General features: G+C 36.9%; 10 non-coding genes across 10 annotated transcripts; all 10 read right to left on the bottom strand.

Annotated features, from left to right (window-relative positions):
* Positions 1-1,254: 1,254 nt before the first annotated feature.
* TRNAK-UUU (transfer RNA lysine (anticodon UUU)) lies at positions 1,255-1,327 on the bottom strand. The gene has a single exon. It is a non-coding gene; the product is annotated as a tRNA-Lys (tRNA).
* A 1,278-nt stretch (positions 1,328-2,605) lies between these two features.
* TRNAK-UUU (transfer RNA lysine (anticodon UUU)) lies at positions 2,606-2,678 on the bottom strand. The gene has a single exon. It is a non-coding gene; the product is annotated as a tRNA-Lys (tRNA).
* A 1,279-nt stretch (positions 2,679-3,957) lies between these two features.
* TRNAK-UUU (transfer RNA lysine (anticodon UUU)) lies at positions 3,958-4,030 on the bottom strand. Its single transcript has one exon. It is a non-coding gene; the product is annotated as a tRNA-Lys (tRNA).
* A 1,279-nt stretch (positions 4,031-5,309) lies between these two features.
* TRNAK-UUU (transfer RNA lysine (anticodon UUU)) lies at positions 5,310-5,382 on the bottom strand. The gene has a single exon. It is a non-coding gene; the product is annotated as a tRNA-Lys (tRNA).
* A 3,624-nt stretch (positions 5,383-9,006) lies between these two features.
* Positions 9,007-9,079, bottom strand: TRNAK-UUU (transfer RNA lysine (anticodon UUU)). The gene has a single exon. It is a non-coding gene; the product is annotated as a tRNA-Lys (tRNA).
* A 605-nt stretch (positions 9,080-9,684) lies between these two features.
* On the bottom strand, positions 9,685-9,757 carry TRNAK-UUU (transfer RNA lysine (anticodon UUU)). Its single transcript has one exon. It is a non-coding gene; the product is annotated as a tRNA-Lys (tRNA).
* Positions 9,758-11,371: 1,614 nt separating this feature from the next.
* TRNAK-UUU (transfer RNA lysine (anticodon UUU)) lies at positions 11,372-11,444 on the bottom strand. Its single transcript has one exon. It is a non-coding gene; the product is annotated as a tRNA-Lys (tRNA).
* A 1,279-nt stretch (positions 11,445-12,723) lies between these two features.
* On the bottom strand, positions 12,724-12,796 carry TRNAK-UUU (transfer RNA lysine (anticodon UUU)). The gene has a single exon. It is a non-coding gene; the product is annotated as a tRNA-Lys (tRNA).
* A 4,465-nt stretch (positions 12,797-17,261) lies between these two features.
* Positions 17,262-17,334, bottom strand: TRNAK-UUU (transfer RNA lysine (anticodon UUU)). The gene has a single exon. It is a non-coding gene; the product is annotated as a tRNA-Lys (tRNA).
* Positions 17,335-19,298: 1,964 nt separating this feature from the next.
* On the bottom strand, positions 19,299-19,371 carry TRNAK-UUU (transfer RNA lysine (anticodon UUU)). The gene has a single exon. It is a non-coding gene; the product is annotated as a tRNA-Lys (tRNA).
* Between the last annotated feature and the right edge of the window lie 1,871 nt (positions 19,372-21,242).

Here is a 21,242-nt window from a genome sequence, read left to right as displayed (position 1 = left end):
AAACCTATAGAAAGTTAGTAATACTAAAACAAGTCAATTCAAATGGTGACAACTACTGTGCAATTACTAAAGTAGGAAAATCTCTCTATCACTAAAAGTATGAACTAAAAAACTTGACATTTAGTGTCTCTTGATGAAATACATTTAATTTGGCTCTTGGTTGAAGGTGTACATTCTTAAACAGTTTGTGATTTTCCCACTCTGCACTATGTTCCATTTCACAAAAATGACACATTGCTTAAAAGACACTCGCCCGAACAGGGACTTGAACCCTGGACCCTCAGATTAAAGTTCTGATTTTTTACCGACTCCAGGCTCTTCTGTAGTCTGTCGCAAACCTATAGATAGTTCGTAATACTAAAAACAAGTAAATTCAAATGGTGACAACTACTGTGCAATTACTAAAGTAGGAAAATCTCTCTATCACTAAAAGTATGATCTGAATAGCTTGACATTTAGTGTCTATTGATGAAATACATTTAATTTGCCTCTTGGTTGAAGGTGTACATTCTTAAACAGTTTGTGATTTTCCCACTCTGCACTATGTTCCATTTCACAAAAATGACACATTGCTTAAAAGACACTCGCCCGAACAGGGACTTGAAACCTGGACCCTCAGATTAAAGTTCTGATGTTTTACCGACTCCAGGCTCTTCTGGAGTCAGTCGCAAACCTACAGAAAGTTCGTAATACTAAAAACAAGTAAATTCAAATGGTGACAACTACTGTGCAATTACTAAAGTAGGAAAATCTCTCTATCACTAAAAGTATGATCTGAATAGCTTGACATTTAGTGTCTATTGATGAAATACATTTAATTTGCCTCTTGGTTGAAGGTGTACATTCTTAAACAGTTTGTGATTTTCCCACTCTGCACTATGTTCCATTTCACAAAAATGACACATTGCTTAAAAGACACTCGCCCGAACAGGGACTTGAACCCTGGACCCTCAGATTAAAGTTCTGATGTTTTACCGACTCCAGGCTCTTCAGGAGTCTGTCGCAAACCTATAGAAAGTTCGTAATACTAAAACCAAGTAAATTCAAATGGTGACAACTACTGTGCAATTACTAAAGTAGGAAAATCTCTCTATCACTAAAAGTAAGATATGAATAGCTTGACATTTAGTGTCTATTGATGAAATACATTTAATTTGCCTCTTGGTTGAAGGTGTAGATTCTTAAACAGTTTGTGATTTTCCCACTCTGCACTATGTTCCATTTCACAAAATGACACATTGCTTAAAAGACACTCGCCCGAACAGGGACTTGAACCCTGGACCCTCAGATTAAAAGTCTGATGCTCTACCGACTGAGCTATCCAGGCTCTTCTATGATCGGTCGCAAAAATGCAGAAAGTTCGTAATACAAAAAACAAGTCATATCAAATGATGACAACTACTAGTTACTGTGCAATTACTAAAGTTGGAAAATCTCTCTATCACTAAAAGTATTATCTGAATAGCTTGACATTTAGTGTCTATTGATGAAATACATTTAATTTGCCTCTTGGTTGAAGGTGTAGATTCTTAAACAGTTTGTGATTTTCCCACTCTGCACTATGTTCCATTTCACAAAAACGACACATTGCTTAAAAGACACTCGTCCGAACAGAGACTTGAACCCTGGACCCTCAGATTAAAGTTCTGTTGTTTTACCGACTCCAGGCTCTTCTGGAGTCTGTCGCAAACCTATAGAAAGTTCGTAATACTAAAACAAGTCAATTCAAATGGTGACAACTACTGTGCAATTACTAAAGTAGGAAAATCTCTCTATCACTAAAAGTATGATCTGAAAAGCTTGACATTTAGTGTCTATTGATGAAATACATTTAATTTGCCTCTTGGTTGAAGGTGTACATTCTTAAACAGTTTGTGATTTTCCCACTCTGCACTATGTTCCATTTCACAAAAACGACACATTGCTTAAAAGACACTCGCCCGAACAGGGACTTGAACCCTGGACCCTCAGATTAAAGTTCTGATGTTTTACCGACTCCAGGCTCTTCTGTAGTCTGTCGCAAATATATAGAAAGTTCGTAATACTAAAATCAAGTAAATTCAAATGGTGACAACTACTGTGCAATTACTAAAGTAGGAAAATCTCTCTATCACTAAAAGTATGATCTGAATAGCTTGACATTTAGTGTCTATTGATGAAATACATTTAATTTGCCTCTTGGTTGAAGGTGTACATTCTTAAACAGTTTGTGATTTTCCCACTCTGCACTATGTTCCATTTCACAAAAATGACACATTGCTTAAAAGACACTCGCCCGAACAGGGACTTGAACCCTGGACCCTCAGATTAAAGTTCTGATGTTTTACCGACTCCAGGCTCTTCAGGAGTCTGTCGCAAACCTATAGAAAGTTCGTAATACTAAAACAAGTCAATTCAAATGGTGACAACTACTGTGCAATTACTAAAGTAGGAAAATCTCTCTATCACTAAAAGTATGATCTGAATAGCTTGACATTTAGTGTCTATTGATGAAATACATTTAATTTGCCTCTTGGTTGAAGGTGTACATTCTTAAACAGTTTGTGATTTTCCCACTCTGCACTAAGTTCCATATCACAAAATGACACATTGCTTAAAAGACACTCGCCCGAACAGGGACTTGAACCCTGGACCCTCAGATTAAAAGTCTGATGCTCTACCGACTGAGCTATCCAGGCTCTTCTGTGATAGGTCGCAAAAATGCAGAAAGTTCGTAATACAAAAAACAAGTCATATCAAATGATGACAACTACTAGTTACTGTGCAATTACTAAAGTTGGAAAATCTCTCTATCACTAAAAGTATGAACTGAAAAGCTTGACATTTAGTGTCTCTTGATGAAATACATTTAATTTGCCTCTTGGTTGAAGGTGTAAATTCTTAAACAGTTTGTGATTTTCCCACTCTGCACTATGTTCCATTTCACAAAAACGACACATTGCTTAAAAGACACTCGCCCGAACAAGGACTTGAACCCTGGACCCTCAGATTAAAGTTCTGATGTTTTACCAACTCCAGGCTCTTCTATAGTCTGTCGCAAACCTATAGAAAGTTCGTAATACTAAAACAAGTAAATTCAAATGGTGACAACTACTGTGCAATTACTAAAGTAGGAAAATCTCTCTATCACTAAAAGTATGATCTGAATAGCTTGACATTTAGTGTCTATTCATGAAATACATTTAATTTGCCTCTTGGTTGAAGGTGTACATTCATTAACAGTTTGTGATTTTCCCTCTCTCTACTGTGTTCCATTTCACAATAACGACACATTGCTTAAAAGACACTCGCCCGAACAGGGACTTGAACCATGGACCCTCAGATTAAAGTTCTGATGTTTTACCGACTCCAGGTTCTTCTGGAGTCTGTCGCAAACCTACAGAAAGTTCGTAATACTAAAAACAAGTAAATTCAAATGGTGACAACTACTGTGCAATTACTAAAGTAGGAAAATCTCTCTATCACTAAAAGTATGATCTGAAAAGCTTGACATTTAGTGTCTATTGATGAAATACATTTAATTTGCCTCTTGGTTGAAGGTGTACATTCTTAAACAGTTTGTGATTTTCCCACTCTGCACTATGTTCCATTTCACAAAAACGACACATTGCTTAAAAGACACTCGCCCGAACAGGGACTTGAACCCTGGACCCTCAGATTAAAGTTCTGATGTTTTACCGACTCCAGGCTCTTCAGGAGTCTGTCGCAAACCTATAGAAAGTTCGTAATACTAAAACCAAGTAAATTCAAATGGTGACAACTACTGTGCAATTACTAAAGTAGGAAAATCTCTCTATCACTAAAAGTAAGATATGAATAGCTTGACATTTAGGGTCTATTGATGAAATACATTTAATTTGCCTCTTGGTTGAAGGTGTAGATTCTTAAACAGTTTGTGATTTTCCCACTCTGCACTATGTTCCATTTCACAAAATGACACATTGCTTAAAAGACACTCGCCCGAACAGGGACTTGAACCCTGGACCCTCAGATTAAAAGTCTGATGCTCTACCGACTGAGCTATCCAGGCTCTTCTACGATAGGTCGCAAAAATGCAGAAAGTTCGTAATACAAAAAACAAGTCATATCAAATGATGACAACTACTAGTTACTGTGCAATTACTAAAGTTGGAAAATCTCTCTATCACTAAAAGTATTATCTGAATAGCTTGACATTTAGTGTCTATTGATGAAATACATTTAATTTGCCTCTTGGTTGAAGGTGTAGATTCTTAAACAGTTTGTGATTTTCCCACTCTGCACTATGTTCCATTTCACAAAAACGACACATTGCTTAAAAGACACTAGTCCGAACAGAGACTTGAACCCTGGACCCTCAGATTAAAGTTCTGTTGTTTTACCGACTCCAGGCTCTTCTGGAGTCTGTCGCAAACCTATAGAAAGTTCGTAATACTAAAACAAGTCAATTCAAATGGTGACAACTACTGTGCAATTACTAAAGTAGGAAAATCTCTCTATCACTAAAAGTATGAACTGAAAAGCTTGACATTTAGTGTCTCTTGATGAAATACATTTAATTTGCCTCTTGGTTGAAGGTGTACATTCTTAAACAGTTTGTGATTTTCCCACTCTGCACTATGTTCCATTTCACAAAAATGACACATTGCTTAAAAGACACTCGCCCGAACAGGGACTTGAACCCTGGACCCTCAGATTAAAGTTCTGATTTTTTACCGACTCCAGGCTCTTCTGTAGTCTGTCGCAAACCTATAGAAAGTTCGTAATACTAAAAACAAGTAAATTCAAATGGTGACAACTAATGTGCAATTACTAAAGTAGGAAAATCTCTCTATCACTAAAAGTATGATCTGAATAGCTTGACATTTAGTGTCTATTGATGAAATACATTTAATTTGCCTCTTGGTTGAAGGTGTACATTCTTAAACAGTTTGTGATTTTCCCACTCTGCACTATGTTCCATTTCACAAAAATGACACATTGCTTAAAAGATACTCGCCCGAACAGGGACTTGAAACCTGGACCCTCAGATTAAAGTTCTGATGTTTTACCGACTCCAGGCTCTTCTGGAGTCAGTCGCAAACCTACAGAAAGTTCGTAATACTAAAAACAAGTAAATTCAAATGGTGACAACTACTGTGCAATTACTAAAGTAGGAAAATCTCTCTATCACTAAAAGTATGATCTGAATAGCTTGACATTTAGTGTCTATTGATGAAATACATTTAATTTGCCTCTTGGTTGAAGGTGTTCATTCTTAAACAGTTTGTGATTTTCCCACTCTGCACTATGTTCCATTCCACAAAATGACACATTGCTTAAAAGACACTCGCCCGAACAGGGACTTGAACCCTGGACCCTCAGATTAAAAGTCTGATGCTCTACCGACTGAGCTATCCAGGCTCTTCTGTGATAGGTCGCAAAAATGCAGAAAGTTCGTAATACAAAAAACAAGTCATATCAAATGATGACAACTACTAGTTACTGTGCAATTACTAAAGTTGGAAAATCTCTCTATCACTAAAAGTATGAACTGAAAAGCATGACATTTAGTGTCTCTTGATGAAATACATTTAATTTGCCTCTTGGTTGAAGGTGTAAATTCTTAAACAGTTTGTGATTTTCCCACTCTGCACTATGATCCATTTCACAAAAACGACACATTGCTTAAAAGACACTCGCCCGAACAGGGAATTGAACCCTGGACCCTCAGATTAAAGTTCTGATGTTTTACCGACTCCAGGCTCTTCTGGAGTCTGTCGCAAACCTATAGAAAGTTCGTAATACTAAAACAAGTAAATTCAAATGGTGACAACTACTGTGCAATTACTAAAGTAGGAAAATCTCTCTATCACTAAAAGTATGATCTGAATAGCTTGACATTTAGTGGCTATTGATGAAATACATTTAATTTGCCTCTTGGTTGAAGGTGTACATTCATAAACAGTTTGTGATTTTCCCTCTCTCTACTGTGTTCCATTTCACAATAACGACACATTGCTTAAAAGACACTCGCCCGAACAGGGACTTGAACCATGGACCCTCAGATTAAAGTTCTGATGTTTTACCGACTCCAGGTTCTTCTGGAGTCTGTCGCAAACCTACAGAAAGTTCGTAATACTAAAAACAAGTAAATTCAAATGGTGACAACTACTGTGCAATTACTAAAGTAGGAAAATCTCTCTATCACTAAAAGTATGATCTGAAAAGCTTGACATTTAGTGTCTATTGATGAAATACATTTAATTTGCCTCTTGGTTGAAGGTGTACATTCTTAAACAGTTTGTGATATTCCCACTCTGCACTATGTTCCATTTCACAAAAACGACACATTGCTTAAAAGACACTCGCCCGAACAGGGACTTGAACCCTGGACCCTCAGATTAAAGTTCTGATGTTTTACCGACTCAAGGCTCTTCTGTAGTCTGTCGCAAATATATAGAAAGTTCGTAATACTAAAATCAAGTAAATTCAAATGGTGACAACTACTGTGCAATTACTAAAGTAGGAAAATCTCTCTATCACTAAAAGTATGATCTGAATAGCTTGACATTTAGTGTCTATTGATGAAATACATTTAATTTGCCTCTTGGTTGAAGGTGTACATTCTTAAACAGTTTGTGATTTTCCCACTCTGCACTATGTTCCATTTCACAAAAATGACACATTGCTTAAAAGACACTCGCCCGAACAGGGACTTGAACCCTGGACCCTCAGATTAAAGTTCTGATGTTTTACCGACTCCAGGCTCTTCAGGAGTCTGTCGCAAACCTATAGAAAGTTCGTAATACTAAAACCAAGTAAATTCAAATGGTGACAACTACTGTGCAATTACTAAAGTAGGAAAATCTCTCTATCACTAAAAGTATGAACTGAAAAGCTTGACATTTAGTGTCTCTTGATGAAATACATTTAATTTGCCTCTTGGTTGAAGGTGTACATTCTTAAACAGTTTGTGATTTTCCCACTCTGCACTATGTTCCATTTCACAAAAATGACACATTGCTTAAAAGACACTCGCCCGAACAGGGACTTGAACCCTGGACCCTCAGATTAAAGTTCTGATTTTTTACCGACTCCAGGCTCTTCTGTAGTCTGTCGCAAACCTATAGAAAGTTCGTAATACTAAAAACAAGTAAATTCAAATGGTGACAACTACTGTGCAATTACTAAAGTAGGATAATCTCTCTATCACTAAAAGTATGATCTGAATAGCTTGACATTTAGTGTCTCTTGATGAAATACATTTAATTTGCCTCTTGGTTGAAGGTGTAAATTCTTAAACAGTTTGTGATTTTCCCACTCTGCACTATGATCCATTTCACAAAAACGACACATTGCTTAAAAGACACTCGCCCGAACAGGGAATTGAACCCTGGACCCTCAGATTAAAGTTCTGATGTTTTACCGACTCCAGGCTCTTCTGGAGTCTGTCGCAAACCTATAGAAAGTTCGTAATACTAAAACAAGTAAATTCAAATGGTGACAACTACTGTGCAATTACTAAAGTAGGAAAATCTCTCTATCACTAAAAGTATGATCTGAATAGCTTGACATTTAGTGGCTATTGATGAAATACATTTAATTTGCCTCTTGGTTGAAGGTGTACATTCATAAACAGTTTGTGATTTTCCCTCTCTCTACTGTGTTCCATTTCACAATAACGACACATTGCTTAAAAGACACTCGCCCGAACAGGGACTTGAACCATGGACCCTCAGATTAAAGTTCTGATGTTTTACCGACTCCAGGTTCTTCTGGAGTCTGTCGCAAACCTACAGAAAGTTCGTAATACTAAAAACAAGTAAATTCAAATGGTGACAACTACTGTGCAATTACTAAAGTAGGAAAATCTCTCTATCACTAAAAGTATGATCTGAAAAGCTTGACATTTAGTGTCTATTGATGAAATACATTTAATTTGCCTCTTGGTTGAAGGTGTACATTCTTAAACAGTTTGTGATATTCCCACTCTGCACTATGTTCCATTTCACAAAAACGACACATTGCTTAAAAGACACTCGCCCGAACAGGGACTTGAACCCTGGACCCTCAGATTAAAGTTCTGATGTTTTACCGACTCAAGGCTCTTCTGTAGTCTGTCGCAAATATATAGAAAGTTCGTAATACTAAAATCAAGTAAATTCAAATGGTGACAACTACTGTGCAATTACTAAAGTAGGAAAATCTCTCTATCACTAAAAGTATGATCTGAATAGCTTGACATTTAGTGTCTATTGATGAAATACATTTAATTTGCCTCTTGGTTGAAGGTGTACATTCTTAAACAGTTTGTGATTTTCCCACTCTGCACTATGTTCCATTTCACAAAAATGACACATTGCTTAAAAGACACTCGCCCGAACAGGGACTTGAACCCTGGACCCTCAGATTAAAGTTCTGATGTTTTACCGACTCCAGGCTCTTCAGGAGTCTGTCGCAAACCTATAGAAAGTTCGTAATACTAAAACCAAGTAAATTCAAATGGTGACAACTACTGTGCAATTACTAAAGTAGGAAAATCTCTCTATCACTAAAAGTATGAACTGAAAAGCTTGACATTTAGTGTCTCTTGATGAAATACATTTAATTTGCCTCTTGGTTGAAGGTGTACATTCTTAAACAGTTTGTGATTTTCCCACTCTGCACTATGTTCCATTTCACAAAAATGACACATTGCTTAAAAGACACTCGCCCGAACAGGGACTTGAACCCTGGACCCTCAGATTAAAGTTCTGATTTTTTACCGACTCCAGGCTCTTCTGTAGTCTGTCGCAAACCTATAGAAAGTTCGTAATACTAAAAACAAGTAAATTCAAATGGTGACAACTACTGTGCAATTACTAAAGTAGGATAATCTCTCTATCACTAAAAGTATGATCTGAATAGCTTGACATTTAGTGTCTATTGATGAAATACATTTAATTTGCCTCTTGGTTGAAGGTGTACATTCTTAAACAGTTTGTGATTTTCCCACTCTGCACTATGTTCCATTTCACAAAAATGACACATTGCTTAAAAGACACTCGCCCGAACAGGGACTTGAACCCTGGACCCTCAGATTAAAAGTCTGATGCTCTACCGACTGAGCTATCCAGGCTCTTCTATGATAGGTCGCAAAAATGCAGAAAGTTCGTAATACAAAAAACAAGTCATATCAAATGATGACAACTACTAGTTACTGTGCAATTACTAAAGTTGGAAAATCTCTCTATCACTAAAAGTATGATCTGAATAGCTTGACATTTAGTGTCTCTTGATGAAATACATTTAATTTGCCTCTTGGTTGAAGGTGTACATTCTTAAACAGTTTGTGATTTTCCCACTCTGCACTATGTTCCATTTCACAAAAATGACACATTGCTTAAAAGACACTCGCCCGAACAGGGACTTGAACCCTGGACCCTCAGATTAAAGTTCTGATTTTTTACCGACTCCAGGCTCTTCTGTAGTCTGTCGCAAACCTATAGAAAGTTCGTAATACTAAAAACAAGTAAATTCAAATGGTGACAACTACTGTGCAATTACTAAAGTAGGAAAATCTCTCTATCACTAAAAGTATGATCTGAATAGCTTGACATTTAGTGTCTATTGATGAAATACATTTAATTTGCCTCTTGGTTGAAGGTTCTTAAACAGTTTGTGATTTTCCCACTCTGCACTATGTTCCATTTCACAAAAATGACACATTGCTTAAAAGACACTTGCCCGAACAGGGACTTGAACCCTGGACCCTCAGATTAAAAGTCTGATGCTCTACCGACTGAGCTATCCAGGCTCTTCTATGATAGGTCGCAAAAATGCAGAAAGTTCGTAATACAAAAAACAAGTCATATCAAATGATGACAACTACTAGTTACTGTGCAATTACTAAAGTTGGAAAATCTCTCTATCACTAAAAGTATTATCTGAATAGCTTGACATTTAGTGTCTATTGATGAAATACATTTAATTTGCCTCTTGGTTGAAGGTGTAGATTCTTAAACAGTTTGTGATTTTCCCACTCTGCACTATGTTCCATTTCACAAAAACGACACATTGCTTAAAAGACACTCGTCCGAACAGAGACTTGAACCCTGGACCCTCAGATTAAAGTTCTGTTGTTTTACCGACTCCAGGCTCTTCTGGAGTCTGTCGCAAACCTATAGAAAGTTAGTAATACTAAAACAAGTCAATTCAAATGGTGACAACTACTGTGCAATTACTAAAGTAGGAAAATCTCTCTATCACTAAAAGTATGAACTGAAAAGCTTGACATTTAGTGTCTCTTGATGAAATACATTTAATTTGCCTCTTGGTTGAAGGTGTACATTCTTAAACAGTTTGTGATTTTCCCACTCTGCACTATGTTCCATTTCACAAAAATGACACATTGCTTAAAAGACACTCGCCCGAACAGGGACTTGAACCCTGGACCCTCAGATTAAAGTTCTGATTTTTTACCGACTCCAGGCTCTTCTGTAGTCTGTCGCAAACCTATAGAAAGTTCGTAATACTAAAAACAAGTAAATTCAAATGGTGACAACTACTGTGCAATTACTAAAGTAGGAAAATCTCTCTATCACTAAAAGTATGATCTGAATAGCTTGACATTTAGTGTCTATTGATGAAATACATTTAATTTGCCTCTTGGTTGAAGGTGTACATTCTTAAACAGTTTGTGATTTTCCCACTCTGCACTATGTTCCATTTCACAAAAATGACACATTGCTTAAAAGACACTCGCCCGAACAGGGACTTGAAACCTGGACCCTCAGATTAAAGTTCTGATGTTTTACCGACTCCAGGCTCTTCTGGAGTCAGTCGCAAACCTACAGAAAGTTCGTAATACTAAAAACAAGTAAATTCAAATGGTGACAACTACTGTGCAATTACTAAAGTAGGAAAATCTCTCTATCACTAAAAGTATGATCTGAATAGCTTGACATTTAGTGTCTATTGATGAAATACATTTAATTTGCCTCTTGGTTGAAGGTGTACATTCTTAAACAGTTTGTGATTTTCCCACTCTGCACTATGTTCCATTTCACAAAAATGACACATTGCTTAAAAGACACTCGCCCGAACAGGGACTTGAACCCTGGACCCTCAGATTAAAGTTCTGATGTTTTACCGACTCCAGGCTCTTCAGGAGTCTGTCGCAAACCTATAGAAAGTTCGTAATACTAAAACCAAGTAAATTCAAATGGTGACAACTACTGTGCAATTACTAAAGTAGGAAAATCTCTCTATCACTAAAAGTAAGATATGAATAGCTTGACATTTAGTGTCTATTGATGAAATACATTTAATTTGCCTCTTGGTTGAAGGTGTAGATTCTTAAACAGTTTGTGATTTTCCCACTCTGCACTATGTTCCATTTCACAAAATGACACATTGCTTAAAAGACACTCGCCCGAACAGGGACTTGAACCCTGGACCCTCAGATTAAAAGTCTGATGCTCTACTGACTGAGCTATCCAGGCTCTTCTATGATCGGTCGCAAAAATGCAGAAAGTTCGTAATACAAAAAACAAGTCATATCAAATGATGACAACTACTAGTTACTGTGCAATTACTAAAGTTGGAAAATCTCTCTATCACTAAAAGTATTATCTGAATAGCTTGACATTTAGTGTCTATTGATGAAATACATTTAATTTGCCTCTTGGTTGAAGGTGTAGATTCTTAAACAGTTTGTGATTTTCCCACTCTGCACTATGTTCCATTTCACAAAAACGACACATTGCTTAAAAGACACTCGTCCGAACAGAGACTTGAACCCTGGACCCTCAGATTAAAGTTCTGTTGTTTTACCGACTCCAGGCTCTTCTGGAGTCTGTCGCAAACCTATAGAAAGTTCGTAATACTAAAACAAGTCAATTCAAATGGTGACAACTACTGTGCAATTACTAAAGTAGGAAAATCTCTCTATCACTAAAAGTATGAACTGAAAAGCTTGACATTTAGTGTCTCTTGATGAAATACATTTAATTTGCCTCTTGGTTGAAGGTGTACATTCTTAAACATTTTGTGATTTTTCCACTCTGCACTATGTTCCATTTCACAAAAATGACACATTGCTTAAAAGACACTCGCCCGAACAGGGACTTGAACCCTGGACCCTCAGATTAAAGTTCTGATTTTTTACCGACTCCAGGCTCTTCTGTAGTCTGTCGCAAACCTATAGAAAGTTCGTAATACTAAAAACAAGTAAATTCAAATGGTGACAACTACTGTGCAATTACTAAAGTAGGAAAATCTCTCTATCACTAAAAGTATGATCTGAATAGCTTGACATTTAGTGTCTATTGATGAAATACATTTAATTTGCCTCTTGGTTGAAGGTGTACATTCTTAAACAGTTTGTGATTTTCCCACTCTGCACTATGTTCCATTTCACAAAAATGACACATTGCTTAAAAGACACTCGCCCGAACAGGGACTTGAAACCTGGACCCTCAGATTAAAGTTCTGATGTTTTACCGACTCCAGGCTCTTCTGGAGTCAGTCGCAAACCTACAGAAAGTTCGTAATACTAAAAACAAGTAAATTCAAATGGTGACAACTACTGTGCAATTACTAAAGTAGGAAAATCTCTCTATCACTAAAAGTATGATCTGAATAGCTTGACATTTAGTGTCTATTGATGAAATACATTTAATTTGCCTCTTGGTTGAAGGTGTACATTCTTAAACAGTTTGTGATTTTCCCACTCTGCACTAAGTTCCATTTCACAAAATGACACATTGCTTAAAAGACACTCGCCCGAACAGGGACTTGAACCCTGGACCCTCAGATTAAAAGTCTGATGCTCTACCGACTGAGCTATCCAGGCTCTTCTGTGATAGGTCGCAAAAATGCAGAAAGTTCGTAATACAAAAAACAAGTCATATCAAATGATGACAACTACTAGTTACTGTGCAATTACTAAAGTTGGAAAATCTCTCTATCACTAAAAGTATGAACTGAAAAGCTTGACATTTAGTGTCTCTTGATGAAATACATTTAATTTGCGTCTTGGTTGAAGGTGTAAATTCTTAAACAGTTTGTGATTTTCCCACTCTGCACTATGTTCCATTTCACAAAAACGACACATTGCTTAAAAGACACTCGCCCGAACAGGGACTTGAACCCTGGACCCTCAGATTAAAGTTCTGATGTTTTACCGACTCCAGGCTCTTCTGGAGTCTGTCGCAAACCTATAGAAAGTTTGTAATACTAAAACAAGTAAATTCAAATGGTGACAACTACTGTGCAATTACTAAAGTAGGAAAATCTCTCTATCACTAAAAGTATGATCTGAATAGCTTGACATTTAGTGTCTATTGATGAAATACATTTAATTTGCCTCTTGGTTGAAGGTGTACATTCATAAACAGTTTGTGATTTTCCCTCTCTCTACTGTGTTCCATTTCACAATAACGACACATTGCTTAAAAGACACTCGCCCGAACAGGGACTTGAACCATGGACCCTCAGATTAAAGTTCTGATGTTTTACCGACTCCAGGTTCTTCTGGAGTCTGTCGCAAACCTACAGAAAGTTCGTAATACTAAAAACAAGTAAATTCAAATGGTGACAACTACTGTGCAATTACTAAAGTAGGAAAATCTCTCTATCACTAAAAGTATGATCTGAAAAGCTTGACATTTAGTGTCTATTGATGAAATACATTTAATTTGCCTCTTGGTTGAAGGTGTACATTCTTAAACAGTTTGTGATTTTCCCACTCTGCACTATGTTCCATTTCACAAAAATGACACATTGCTTAAAAGACACTCGCCCGAACAGGGACTTGAACCCTGGACCCTCAGATTAAAGTTCTGATGTTTTACCGACTCCAGGCTCTTCTGGAGTCTGTTGCAAACCTATAGAAAGTTCAGATTAAAAGTATGATGCTCTACCGACTGAGCTATCCAGGCTCTTATGTGGTAGGTCGCAAAAGATTAAAGTTCTGATGTTTTACCGACTCCAGGCTCTTCTGGAGTCTGTTGCAAACCTACAGAAAGTTCGTAATACTAAAAACAAGTCAATTCAAATGGTGACAACTACTGTGCAATTACTAAAGTAGGAAAATCTCTCTATCACTAAAAGTATGATCTGAAAAGCTTGACATTTAGTGTATATTGATGAAATACTTTTAATTTGCCTCTTGGTTGAAGGTGTAGATTCTTAAACAGTTTGTGATTTTCCCACTCTGCACTATGTTCCATATCACAAAAACGACACATTGCTTAAAAGACACTCGCCCGAACAGGGAACTGAACCCTGGACCCTCAGATTAAAAGTATGATGTTCTACCGACTGAGCTATCCAGGCTCTTCTGTGATAGGTCACAAAAATGCAGAAAGTTCGTAATACAAAAAACAAGTCATATCAAATGATGACAACTACTAGTTACTGTGCAATTACTAAAGTTGGAAAATCTCTCTATCACTAAAAGTATTATCTGAATAGCTTGACATTTAGTGTCTATTGATGAAATACATTTAATTTGCCTCTTGGTTGAAGGTGTAGATTCTTAAACAGTTTGTGATTTTCCCACTCTGCACTATGTTCCATTTCACAAAAACGACACATTGCTTAAAAGACACTCGCCCGAACAGGGACTTGAACCCTGGACCCTTAGATTAAAAGTATGATGCTCTACCAACTGAGCTATCCAGGCTCTTCTGTGAGAGGTCGCAAAAATGCAGAAAGTTCGTAATACAAAAAACAAGTCATTTCAAATGATGACAACTACTAGTTACTGTGTAATTAATAAAGTAGGAAAATCTCTCTATCACTAAAAGTATGAACTGAACAGCTTGACATTTAGTGTCTCTTGATGAAATACATTTAATTTGCCTCTTGGTTGAAGGTGTACATTCTTAAACAGTTAGTGATTTTCCCACTCTGCACTATGTTCCATTTCACAAAAATGACACATTGCTTAAAAGACACTCGTCCGAACAGAGACTTGAACCCTGGACCCTCAGATTAAAGTTCTGTTGTTTTACCGACTCCAGGCTCTTCTGGAGTCTGTCGCAAACCTATAGAAAGTTCGTAATACTAAAACAAGTCAATTCAAATGGTGACAACTACTGTGCAATTACTAAAGTAGGAAAATCTCTCTATCACTAAAAGTATGAACTGAAAAGCTTGACATTTAGTGTCTCTTGATGAAATACATTTAATTTGCCTCTTGGTTGAAGGTGTACATTCTTAAACAGTTTGTGATTTTCCCACTCTGCACTATGTTCCATTTCACAAAAATGACACATTGCTTAAAAGACACTCGCCCGAACAGGGACTTGAACCCTGGACAATCAGATTAAAGTTCTGATTTTTTACCGACTCCAGGCTCTTCTGTAGTCTGTCGCAAACCTATAGAAAGTTCGTAATACTAAAAACAAGTAAATTCAAATGGTGACAACTACTGTGCAATTACTAAAGTAGGAAAATCTCTCTATCACTAAAAGTATGATCTGAATAGCTTGATATTTAGTGTCTATTGATGAAATACATTTAATTTGCCTCTTGGTTGAAGGTGTACATTCTTAAACAGTTTGTGATTTTCCCACTCTGCACTATGTTCCATTTCACAAAAATGACACATTGCTTAAAAGACACTCGCCCGAACAGGGACTTGAAACCTGGACCCTCAGATTAAAGTTCTGATGTTTTACCGACTCCAGGCTCTTCTGGAGTCAGTCGCAAACCTACAGAAAGTTCGTAATACTAAAAACAAGTAAATTCAAATGGTGACAACTACTGTGCAATTACTAAAGTAGGAAAATCTCTCTATCACTAAAAGTATGATCTGAATAGCTTGACATTTAGTGTCTATTGATGAAATACATTTAATTTGCCTCTTGGTTGAAGGTGTACATTCTTAAACAGTTTGTGATTTTCCCACTCTGCACTATGTTCCATATCACAAAAACGACACATTGCTTAAAAGACACTCGCCCGAACAGGGAACTGAACCCTGGACCCTGAGATTAAAAGTATGATGTTCTACCGACTGAGCTATCCAGGCTCTTCTGTGATAGGTCACAAAAATGCAGAAAGTTCGTAATACAAAAAACAAGTCATATCAAATGATGACAACTACTAGTTACTGTGCAATTACTAAAGTTGGAAAATCTCTCTATCACTAAAAGTATTATCTGAATAGCTTGACATTTAGTGTCTATTGATGAAATACATTTAATTTGCCTCTTGGTTGAAGGTGTAGATTCTTAAACAGTTTGTGATTTTCCCACTCTGCACTATGTTCCATTTCACAAAAACGACACATTGCTTAAAAGACACTCGTCCGAACAGAGACTTGAACCCTGGACCCTCAGATTAAAGTTCTGTTGTGTTACCGACTCCAGGCTCTTCTGGAGTCTGTCGCAAACCTATAGAAAGTTCGTAATACTAAAACAAGTCAATTCAAATGGTGACAACTACTGTGCAATTACTAAAGTAGGAAAATCTCTCTATCACTAAAAGTATGAACTGAAAAGCTTGACATTTAGTGTCTCTTGATGAAATACATTTAATTTGCCTCTTGGTTGAAGGTGTACATTCTTAAACAGTTTGTGTTTTTCCCACTCTGCACTATGTTCCATTTCACAAAAATGACACATTGCTTAAAAGACACTCGCCCGAACAGGGACTTGAACCCTGGACCCTCAGATTAAAGTTCAGATTTTTTACCGACTCCAGGCTCTTCTGTAGTCTGTCGCAAACCTATAGAAAGTTCGTAATACTAAAAACAAGTAAATTCAAATGGTGACAACTACTGTGCAATTACTAAAGTAGGAAAATCTCTCTATCACTAAAAGTATGATCTGAATAGCTTGACATTTAGTGTCTATTGATGAAATACATTTAATTTGCCTCTTGGTTGAAGGTGTACATTCTTAAACAGTTTGTGATTTTCCCACTCTGCACTATGTTCCATTTCACAAAAATGACACATTGCTTAAAAGACACTCGCCCGAACAGGGACTTGAAACCTGGACCCTCAGATTAAAGTTCTGATGTTTTACCGACTCCAGGCTCTTCTGGAGTCAGTCGCAAACCTACAGAAAGTTCGTAATACTAAAAACAAGTAAATTCAAATGGTGACAACTACTGTGTAATTACTAAAGTAGGAAAATCTCTCTATCACTAAAAGTATGATCTGAATAGCTTTACATTTAGTGTCTATTGATGAAATACATTTAATTTGCCTCTTGGTTGAAGGTGTACATTCTTAAACAGTTTGTGATTTTCCCACTCTGCACTATGTTCCATTTCACAAAATGACACATTGCTTAAAAGACACTCGCCCGAAAAGGGACTTGAACCCTGGACCCTCAGATTAAAAGTCTGATGCTCTACCGACTGAGCTATCCAGGCTCTTCTGTGATAGGTCGCAAAAATGCAGAAAGTTCGTAATACAAAAAACAAGTCATATCAAATGATGACAACTACTAGTTACTGTGCAATTACTAAAGTTGGAAAATCTCTCTATCACTAAAAGTATGAACTGAAAAGCTTGACATTTAGTGTCTCTTGATGAAATACATTTAATTTGCCTCTTGGTTGAAGGTGTACATTCTTAAACAGTTAGTGATTTTCTCACTCTGCACTATGTTCCATTTCACAAAAACGACACATTGCTTAAAAGACACTCGCCCGAACAGGGACTTGAACCCTGGACCCTCAGATTAAAAGTATGATGCTCTACCAACTGAGCTATCCAGGCTCTTCTGTGAGAGGTCGCAAAAATGCAGAAAGTTCGTAATACAAATAACAAGTCATTTCAAATGATGACAACTACTAGTTACTGTGTAATTAATAAAGTAGGAAAATCTCTCTATCACTAAAAGTATGAACTGAACAGCTTGACATTTAGTGTCTCTTGATGAAATACATTTAATTTGCCTCTTGGTTGAAGGTGTACATTCTTAAACAGTTAGTGATTTTCCCACTCTGCACTATGTTCCATTTCACAAAAACGACACATTGCTTAAAAGACACTCGCCCGAACAGGGACTTGAACCCTGGACCCTCAGATTAAAGTTCTGATGTTTTACCGACTCCAGGCTCTTCTGTAGTCTGTCGCAAACCTATAGAAAGTTCGTAATACTAAAAACAAGAAAATTCAAATGGTGACAACTACTGTGCAATTACTAAAGTTGGAAAATCTCTCTATCACTAAAAGTATGATCTGAATAGCTTGACATTTAGTGTCTATTGATGAAATACATTTAATTTGCCTCTTGGTTGAAGGTGTACATTCTTAAACAGTTTGTGATTTTCCCACTCTGCACTATGTTCCATTTCACAAAAATGACACATTGCTTAAAAGACACTCGCCCGAACAGGGACTTGAACCCTGGACCCTCAGATTAAAGTTCTGATGTTTTACCGACTCAAGGCTCTTCTGGAGTCTGTCGCAAACCTATAGAAAGTTCGTAATACTAAAACCAAGTAAATTCAAATGGTGACAACTACTGTGCAATTACTAAAGTAGGAAAATCTCTCTATCACTAAAAGTAAGATATGAATAGCTTGACATTTAGTGTCTATTGATGAAATACATTTAATTTGCCTCTTGGTTGAAGGTGTAGATTCTTAAACAGTTTGTGATTTTCCCACTCTGCACTATGTTCCATTTCACAAAAACGACACATTGCTTAAAAGACACTCGCCCGAACAGGGACTTGAATCCTGGACCCTCAGATTAAAGTTCTGATGTTTTACCGACTCCAGGCTCTTCTGTAGTCTGTCGCAAACCTATAGAAAGATCGTAATACTAAAAACAAGAAAATTCAAATGGTGACAACTACTGTGCAATTACTAAAGTTGGAAAATCTCTCTATCACTAAAAGTATGATCTGAATAGCTTGACATTTAGTGTCTATTGATGAAATACATTTAATTTGCCTCTTGGTTGAAGGTGTACATTCTTAAACAGTTTGTGATTTTCCCACTCTGCACTATGTTCCATTTCACAAAAATGACACATTGCTTAAAAGACACTCGCCCAAACAGGGACTTGAACCCTGGACCCTCAGATTAAAGTTCTGATGTTTTACCGACTCAAGGCTCTTCTGGAGTCTGTCGCAAACCTATAGAAAGTTCGTAATACTAAAACCAAGTAAATTCAAATGGTGACAACTACTGTGCTATTACTAAAGTAGGAAAATCTCTCTATCACTAAAAGTAAGATATGAATAGCTTGACATTTAGTGTCTATTGATGAAATACATTTAATTTGCCTCTTGGTTGAAGGTGTAGATTCTTAAACAGTTTGTGATTTTCCCACTCTGCACTATGTTCCATTTCACAAAATGACACATTGCTTAAAAGACACTCACCCGAACAGGGACTTGAACCCTGGACCCTCAGATTAAAAGTCTGATGCTCTACCGACTGAGCTATCCAGGCTCTTCTGTGATAGGTCGCAAAAATGCAGAAAGTTTGTAATACAAAAAACAAGTCATTTCAAATGATGACAACTACTAGTTACTGTGCAATTAATAAAGTAGGAAAATCTCTCTATCACTAAAAGTATGAACTGAACAGCTTGACATTTAGTGTCTCTTGATGAAATACATTTAATTTGCCTCTTGGTTGAAGGTGTACATTCTTAAACAGTTAGTGATTTTCCCACTCTGCACTATGTTCCATTTCACAAAAACGACACATTGCTTAAAAGACACTCGTCCGAACAGAGAATTGAACCCTGGACCCTCAGATTAAAGTTCTGTTGTTTTACCGACTCCAGGCTCTTCTGGAGTCTGTCGCAAACCTATAGAAAGTTCGTAATACTAAAACAAGTCAATTCAAATGGTGACAACTACTGTGCAATTACTAAAGTAGGAAAATCTCTCTATCACTAAAAGTATGAACTGAAAAGCTTGACATTTAGTGTCTCTTGATAAAATACATTTAATTTGCCTCTTGGTTGAAGGTGTACATTCTTAAACAGTTTGTGATTTTCCCACTCTGCACTATGTTCCATTTCACAAAAATGACACATTGCTTAAAAGACACTCGCCCGAACAGGGACTTGAACCCTGGACCCTCAGATTAAAGTTCTGATGTTTTACCGACTCCAGGCTCTTCTGTAGTCTGTCGCAAATATATAGAAAGTTCGTAATACTAAAAACAAGTAAATTCAAATGGTGACAACTACTGTGCAATTACTAAAGTAGGAAAATCTCTCTATCACTAAAAGTATGATCTGAATAGCTTGACATTTAGTGTCTATTGATGAAATACATTTAATTTGCGTCTTGGTTGAAGGTGTACATTCTTAAACAGTTTGTGATTTTCCCACTCTGCACTATGTTCCATTTCACAAAAATGACACATTGCTTAAAAGACACTCGCCCGAACAGGGACTTGAACCCTGGACCCTCAGATTAAAAGTATGATGCTCTACCAACTGAGCTATCCAGGCTCTTCTGTGAGAGGTCGCAAAAATGCAGAAAGTTCGTAATACAAAAAACAAGTCATTTCAAATGATGACAGCTACTAGTTACTGTGCAATTAATAAAGTAGGAAAATCTCTCTATCACTAAAAGTATGAACTGAACAGCTTGACATTTAGTGTCTCTTGATGAAATACATTTAATTTGCCTCTTGGTTGAAGGTGTACATTCTTAAACAGTTAGTGATTTTCCCACTCTGCACTATGTTCCATTTCACAAAAACGACACATTGCTTAAAAGACACTCGCCCGAACAGGGACTTGAACCCTGGACCCTCAGATTAAAGTTCTGATGTTTTACCGACTCGAGGCTCTTCTGTAGTCTGTCGCAAACCTATAGAAAGTTCGTAATACTAAAAACAAGAAAATTCAAATGGTGACAACTACTGTGCAATTACTAAAGTAGGAAAATCTCTCTATCACTAAAAGTATGAACTGAAAAGCTTGACATTTAGTGTCTCTTGATGAAATACATTTAATTTGCCTCTTGGTTGAAGGTGTACATTCTTAAACAGTTTGTGATTTTCCCACTCTGCACTATGTTCCATTTCACAAAAATGACACATTGCTTAAAAGACACTCGCCCGAACAGGGACTTGAACCCTGGACCCTCAGATTAAAAGTATGATGCTCTACCAACTGAGCTATCCAGGCTCTTCTGTGAGAGGTCGCAAAAATGCAGAAAGTTCGTAATACAAAAAACAAGTCATTTCAAATGATGACAACTACTAGTTACTGTGTAATTAATAAAGTAGGAAAATCTCTCTATCACTAAAAGTATGAACTGAACAGCTTGACATTTAGTGTCTCTTGATGAAATACA

Source organism: Taudactylus pleione, unplaced genomic scaffold (assembly GCF_031769625.1).
Source record: "Taudactylus pleione unplaced genomic scaffold, aTauple2 ptg000454l, whole genome shotgun sequence".
Classification (NCBI taxonomy): Eukaryota; Metazoa; Chordata; class Amphibia; order Anura; family Myobatrachidae; genus Taudactylus; species Taudactylus pleione.
This window is presented reverse-complemented; position numbering and strand designations above follow the sequence as displayed.